The sequence below is a fragment of the Sapajus apella genome, unplaced genomic scaffold (assembly GCF_009761245.1).
Source record: "Sapajus apella isolate SASKATOON/1434 unplaced genomic scaffold, GSC_monkey_1.0 scaffold5, whole genome shotgun sequence".
NCBI lineage: Eukaryota > Metazoa > Chordata > Mammalia > Primates > Cebidae > Sapajus > Sapajus apella.
In genome coordinates, this window is record NW_022436945.1 from 29,347,858 (window position 1) to 29,355,360 (window position 7,503).

At 42.8% G+C, this 7,503-nt stretch overlaps 1 protein-coding gene and 1 pseudogene across 3 annotated transcripts in view; both read left to right on the forward strand.

Annotated features, from left to right (window-relative positions):
- N4BP2 (NEDD4 binding protein 2) overlaps positions 1–7,503 on the forward strand; it is an 87,682-nt gene that overhangs the window by 10,125 nt on the left and 70,054 nt on the right. For all 3 annotated transcript variants that reach the window (XM_032273994.1, XM_032273993.1, XM_032273995.1), the window contains exon 2: positions 4,158–4,254. The gene's annotated coding sequence lies outside the window, so the exon portion shown is untranslated. The remainder of the gene's footprint in view (positions 1–4,157; positions 4,255–7,503) is intronic.
- LOC116548885 lies at positions 7,324–7,420 on the forward strand (annotated as a pseudogene).

Below are 7,503 nucleotides of genomic sequence, written 5' to 3' on the forward strand. Positions count from 1 at the left end.
ATCGAGACCATCCTGGTCAACATGGTGAAACCCCGTCTCTACTAAAAATACAAAAATTAGCTGGGCATGGTGGCGCATGCCTGTAATCCCAGCTACTCAGGAGGCTGAGGCAGGAGAATTGCCTGGACCCAGGTGGCGGAGGTTGCGGTGAGCGGAGATCGCGCCATTGCACCCCAGCCTGCGGAAAAAGAGCGAAACCCCGTCTAAAAAAAAAAAAAAAAAAGAAACTGAAACTGTATAGGAAATAATAGGAGTTTGGTTAGTCTGATCATTATCAGTTCTGGGTGCACAGAGAACATAAAATTTCTAGACAGTTTTTCCAATGCAGGAATTTCAATTTTGTAGCATTTTTAAGTACAGTAGGAGAGGATGGAGGGTTTTTTGGCAGTGGTTGGGAAGAAAGAAGTGATTGACTAGGGGGAATGGATATCATACATGCAGTCCCTGGGGAGTACAAGTACCTAGTAGAGTATTTATTTTGCACGTAGTTTCTGGACCAATAAAGATCCAGTAAAGCGTTTTTTTCGGGGGACCCAGAGTTCATAATTGATTATGTACTTGTAATTAAATTTAGTTCATTTCTCAGGATTTCTATTTTTAATTTTCTTTTTTTTCTTGAGATGGAGTCTCACTCTGTTGCCCAGGCTAGAGTGCAGTGGCACGATCTTGGTTCACTGTAGCCTCTACCTTCCCGGTTTCCTGGTTCAAGCGATTCTCTTGCCTCAGATACCCAAGACCTGGGACTACAGGCATATGCCACCACATCCAGCTAATTTTTATGTTTTTTAGTAGAGATGAGGTTTCACCATGTTGGCCAAGGCTGGTCTTGAACTTTTGACCTCAAGTGACCCACCTGCCTTGGCCTCCCGAAGTGTTGGGATTATAGGTGTGAGCCACTGCGCCTGGCTCTGTTCTCTTATTGATTCTCTGTCTCTTGAGTGAACATTCTCTTTCTCTGCTAAATTACCTTCTCTCAATTTTTTTCTTTGTAGTTAAGCTCATCATAGTTTTTTTAATTGTGGAAAAAAGCACAACGTATTTACTATCTTAACCACTTTTTTTTTTTTTTAAAGATGAGGGTTTCACCATAATGGCCAGGCTGGTCTTGAACTCCTGACCTCAGGTGATCCACCCACCCCGGCCTTCCAAAGTGCTAGGATTGTAGGCGTGAGCCATCGGGCCCGGCTATCTTAACCACTTTTAAGAGTACAGAACAGTAGTGTTAACTACACTCATTGTTGTGCAGTTCTTTTCATCTTGCCAAACTGAAACTGTACTCAGCAAACCCCTTTTGTTCCTCTTCCTAGCCCTTGACAACCATGATTCTACTTTCTGTGTCTAGAGTTTGACTACTGTAGATAACAGATTTAAGTAGAAACATGCAGTTTTTTGTCATTGTTATTGCTGTTTTTGGGGTGACTGGCTTATGACACTTAGCATAATGTCCTTAAGGTTCATCCATGTTGCAGCATATGACTTGATTTCCTTTATTTTTTTTATTTTTATTTTTTATTTTTTTAGACAGGGTCTTGCTCTGTCACCCAGGCTGGAGTACAGTGATGTAATCATGACTCACTGCAGCCTTGACCTCCCTGGGCTCAAGCCATCCTCCCACCTCAGCCTTCCGAGTAGCTGGAACCACAGATATGCACCACCACACCTGGATAGTTTTTGTATTTTTTGTAGAAATGAGGTTTTGCCATGTTGCCCAGGCTTGTCTTGAACTCCTAGGCTCAAGTGATCAGCCAGCCTTGGCCTTCCAAATGCTGGGATTACAGGCATGAGCCACTGTGCACTTTTTAAAGGTTGAATAATATTCCATTGTATGTATGTACCACGTTTTTTTTTAATCCATTCACCTGTTCTTGGGCATTTAAATTGCTTCCATCTCTTGAACTATTGTGAATAATGCTGTAATGAACATGCATGTGCAAATATCTATTTGAGATCCTGTTTTTAATTATTTTGGTTATGTACCCTGAAGTGGAATTGCGGATCATAGGATAATTATATTTTTAATTTTTTGTGGAGTGCCATACCCTTTGCATAGTGGCTGTGCCATTTTATCTTCCTACCAGTAGTACACAAGAGTTCCAGTTTCTCTACATCTTCGCTAACACTTTTTAAAAAAAATTTTTAAATTATTTATTTATTTTTTGAGGTGGAGTTTTGCTCTTGATGCCCAGTCTGGAGTGCAATGGCTCGATCTCGGCTCACCGCAATCCCTGCCTCCTGGGTTCCAGCAGTTCCCCTGCCTCAGCCTCCTGAGTAGCTGTCATTACAGGGATGTGCCACCACACCTGGCTAATTTTTTGTATTTTTAGTAGAGATGGGGTTTCTTTATGTTGGTCAGGCTGGTCTTGAATTCCTGAACTCAGGTGATCTGTCTGCCTTGGCCTCCCAAAGTGCTGGGCATGAGCCACTGCACCTGGCTGGTGTTTTTTTTAAAAAATGGCATATTTCAATCAAGAGCTACCCATTGCATTTGGTTGTAATCTCTTGAGTCTTTTTTAATATATAGGTAGAACTGTAATCTCTTGAGTGTTTTTTAATATATAGGTAGAACTGTCTCCTCTACCCATACACCTCCTTCTCTACTCTGCTTCTCTGTCCCTGTGGTATTGACCCATTAGGCCTGTTGAGATGATTACATTTTATATTGCTGCTTGTTTCCTCATAGAATAGTATGACTTTCTTTCTCTATCTCCTGTATTTATTTCCTTTAAATTGGGAGTTAGATCTAAAGGTGAGTAGACTTAGGTTAAACAGTTTTGGAAGAGTACTTCATTTAGTAATTCTGTGTACTTCTTTCTGTTTCTTGTTAAGAGGCATAGAATGTCTAGTCCCACTATTTTGTTGCTGTATTTGATCACCAAGTTAATGTGGTGAGAACCTTACCATTTCATTATAAAGTTATGATTTTCATTTTGCTTCCAGCAAGTGGTAATCTGTAGGGTGGTTCTTTGACATCAGGTAAATTTTTTTTTTTGAGATGGACTTTCGCTCTTGTCACCAGGCTGGAGTGCAATAGTGCCATCTTGGTCTACTGCAGCCTTTGCCTCCTGGGTTCAGACAATTCTCCTGCCCCAGCTTTTTGAGTAGCTGGGACTACAGGCACACCCCACGACACCCAGGTAATTTTTGTAGTTTTAGTAGAGATGGGGTTTTACCATGTTGGGCAGGATGGTTTTGATCTTCCTGATCCTCCTGCCTTTGCCTCCCAAAGTGCTAGGATTACAGGCATCAGCCACTGCACCTGGCTCGCCTGGCTATTTTTTGTAATTTTAGTAGAGATGGAGTTTCACCATGTTGCCCCAGCTGGTCTTCAACTCCTGAGCTTAGGCAATCCTTCCCCGCCCCTGCAGGCCTCTCAAAGTAATAGGACTACACTCGTGAGGCACCTCGCCCAGCCCCAAATATGTTTCTTTTTTTTTTTTTTTTTTTTTTGTGGGACTTTTTTTGAAATGGAGTCTCACTCTGTCACCCAGGCTAGAGTGCAGTGAAGCCATCTTGGCTCACTGCAACCTCCACCTCCCAAGTTCAAGTGATTCTCCTGCCTCAGGCTCCCTCCCAAGTAGCTGGGATTACAGGTGCATACTGCCATGCCCAGCTAATTTTTATTTTTAGTAGAGATGGGAGTCTTACCATGTTGGCCAGGCTGGTCTCGAACTCTTGACTTTAAGTGATCCACTCACCTCGGCCTCCAAAGCGCTGGGGTTACAGATGTGAGCCACCACCCTTGGCCAGGTCAATTTGTTTATCAACTTTTCACCTAATGATTTTAGCATTAATTGATGATTCTTGATTAGCTATTTAATTACAGGTGAAACCATTGTTTTGGGTTCTGTTGTTCCTTTTACATTTAGTAGCTAGCCACTGTCTAGAAAGATAAGATTTCTTTCATCAACTGAGGCTATTTTGTTACCTAGAATTAGTGTTCTACTTAAAGGCAGAAGAAATGCTTAATTATTTTCTTTAATATAGACATTTTCAGAGTGCTGTAGTCACCTCCAATGGCAGTTAAGTACAGTCTTTCTTGTCTTCTGTATTTGGAATATCATATATATTAAAAATATTATATACATTTTGACTTTGATTTCTTGGGTGATTATAGTTTGATGTGAATTTGACTTTAATGTCTAACTTTTCTTTTACAGTAAGAAGACATGTTGGATATCAAGAAGAGCTATAGAGTTTGCATATATCAACCGTGGCCTTAATGAGCATGTTGCCAGCATCGATGCTAGACAGACAGTAAGTGTTACTAAAGTTGTAAAGTACGAATATTTTACATGTAGTTTTTTGTTTGTTTTGAAATCGGGTCTCGCTCTATCATCTAGGCTAGAGTGCATTGGTGCGATGTTGGCTCACTTTAGCCTCAAACTCCTGGGCTCAAGTGATTCTCTCACCTCAGCTTCCAGAGTAGCTGGGACTAAGGTGCACGCCACCACATCTGACTAATTTTTGTATTTTTTGATAGTTTTTTTTTTTTTTTTTTTTTTTGAGACAGAGTTTCGCTCTTGTTACCCAGGCTGGAGTGCAATGGCGCGATCTCGGCTCACCGCAACCTCCGCCTCCTGGGTTCAGGCAATTCTCCTGCCTCAGCCTCCTGAGCAGCTGGGACTACAGGCACGTGCCACCATGCCCAGCTAATTTTTTGTAGTTTTAGTAGAGACGGGGTTTCACCATGTTGACCAGGATGGTCTCGATCTCTTGACTTCGTGATCCACCCGCCTCGGCCTCCCAAAGTGCTGGGATTACAGGCTTGAGCCACCGTGCCCGGCCTAGTTTTTTTTTTTTTTGTGACAGAGTTTTGCTCTGTTGCCCAGGCTGGAGTGCAGTGGCACGATCTTTGGCATGATCTTGGCTCACTGCAACCTCCGTCTCTTGGGTTCATAGAATTCTTCTGCTTCAGCCTCCCAAGTAGCCGGAATTACAAACGTGTGCCACCATGCCTAGCTAATTTTTGTATTTTTAGTAGAGATGGGGGTCTCACCGTGTTGGCCAGACTGGTTTCAAACTCCTGATCTCAAGTGATCTACCCACCTTGGCCTCCCAAAGGGTTGGAATTACAGGCATGAACCACTGTAGCTGGCCCAGAGATGATGTTTCGTCATGTTGCCCAAGCTGGTCTCAAACTCCTTGGCTCAAGTGATTCACCTGCCTCAGCCTCCCGAAGTGCTGGGACACCAGGTGTGAACTACTACACCTGGTCTACACGTAGGTTTCTAAGCTTTTACTTATATATTTGAGTGACTTAAAAAAAAAACATCTCATGAGAAGAAAAATATAATCAGAAATTTTGTTACTAGAATTTTCAAAACAGATTATGGTGGCATAAAACATGTTGACTGAGAAAGCATAAAGAACTGAATTGTGGTGTCAGTTTTCCTATTTAACATGTTGGCTACGCTGGTCTTGAACTCTTGACCTCATGACCTGCCTGCCTCGGCCTCCGAGAGGGCTGGGATTACAGGCTTGAGCCACTGTGCAAAGCCCTCTGCTTCCTAAGGGCCAATCTTGGCTGGGCGCAGTGGCTCACGCCTGTAATCCCAGCACTTTGGGAGGCTGAGGCGGGCAGATCACTTGAGGTCAGGAGTTCAAGACCAGCCTAGCTAACATGGCAAAAACCCATCTCTACTAAAAATACAAAAATTAGCCAGACTTGGTGGAGTGTACCTATAATCCTAGCTACTCAGGAGGCTGAGACATGAGAATTGCTTGAGCCTGAGAGGCAGAGACTGCAGTGAGCTGAGATCTCATCACTGCACTCCAGCATGGGTGAGAAATTAAAATAAATAAATAAATAAGGCCAGACACAGGGGCTCACATGTGTAATCCCAGCACTTTGGGAGGCTTAGGCCGGCGGATCACTAAGTCAGGAGTTTGAGACCAGCCTGACCAACATGGTGAAACCCATTTCTACTAAAAATAAAAAAATTATCTGGGCATGGTGGCGTACGTCCGTAATCCCAGCTACTTGGGAGGCTGAGGCAGGAGAATTGCTTGAACCCAGGAGGTGTAGGTTGCAGTAAGCCAAGATGACGCCACTGCACTCCAGCCTAGGAGACAGAGTGAGACTTCATCTAAAAAAAAAAAAAAAGGCCGGGCGCGGTGGCTCAAGCCTGTAATCCCAGCACTTTGGGAGGCCGAGGCAGGTGGATCACGAGGTCAAGAGATCGAAACCATCCTGGTCAACATGGTGAAACCCATCTCTACTAAAAATACAAAAAATTAGCTGGGCATGGTGGCGCGTGCCTGTAATCCCAGCTACTCAGGAGGCTGAGGCAGGAGAATTGCCTGAACCCAGGAGGCGGAGGTTGCGGTGAGCCGAGATCGTGCCATTGCACTCCAGCCTGGGTAACAAGAGCGAAACTCTGTCTCAAAAAAAAAAAAAAAAAAAGTAAATTAAAAAAAAATAGACCACTCTTGCTTCTTCATATTTTACATATTTGTTAGCTATCCATAAATATTTGTGCACCTGTTTTATGTGTGGTACAATGCTTAGTACCATTTTGGAGTATATGTCATGATCCATGTTCTCAAGGAACATGGCTGTAGATACAAACACATACAGATGGAAATATAATAAGTCAGTAACACCAACTGACTCTAAATTAAGGAAGACTAGCACTGCAATAAATAGTTAAGGATTATAGAAAGTGTTGATGGAATATACAGAAATACACTTGGGACTAAAGCTATATAGTGTTCAGCAACGGGCTTTAACCTTTAACAACACGTTTTAAAGGTCTATCTAGTTTTTACATCTTGGTTTTTTTTTTTTTTTTTTTTTTGCATGGAGTCTCCCTCTGTTACCCAGGCTGGAGTGCAGTGGCGAGATCTTGGCCTCCCAAAGTGCTGGGATTACAGACATGAGCCGCTGCGCCTGGCCAGAATATCTTTTTTTTTTTTTTGAGACAGTGTCTTGCTCTTTTTGCCAGGCTGGAGTGCAGTAGCGCAATGTCAGCTCGCTGCAACCTCCATCTCCCAGGTTCAAGCGACTCTCCTGCCTCAGCCATTTGAGTAGCTGGAAGTACAGGCACTGGCCACCATGCCTGGCTAAGTTTTGTATTTTTAGTAAAGATGGGGTTTCACTATGTTGACCAGGCTGGTCTTGAACTTCTGACCTGAAGTGATCCTTCCACCTCAGCCTCCCAAAGTGCCAGGATTACAGGTGTGAGCCACCATGTTTGGCCAGAATACCTTTTTTGATTGTTACAGAGATCTGTTATTTTCTGCATATTGTTCCACCGAGGTAAGTTACTCAAACTTACTTGTCATGTATTACATATAGCAGATTTATTTATAAAATGATATGGAGTATAGCACATTTCCTAAAATTGGAATGATACAGAGAAGATGAACATGGCCCCTGTGCAAGGATGACACGCAAATTCGTGAAGTGTTCCATATTTTTAGCTTCAGCATAAAAACTGTACAGATATTTGTATAGCTAATAAGGTTCTTTTTAGAGAAAATGCTTTAAAAAATGCAGGTTGT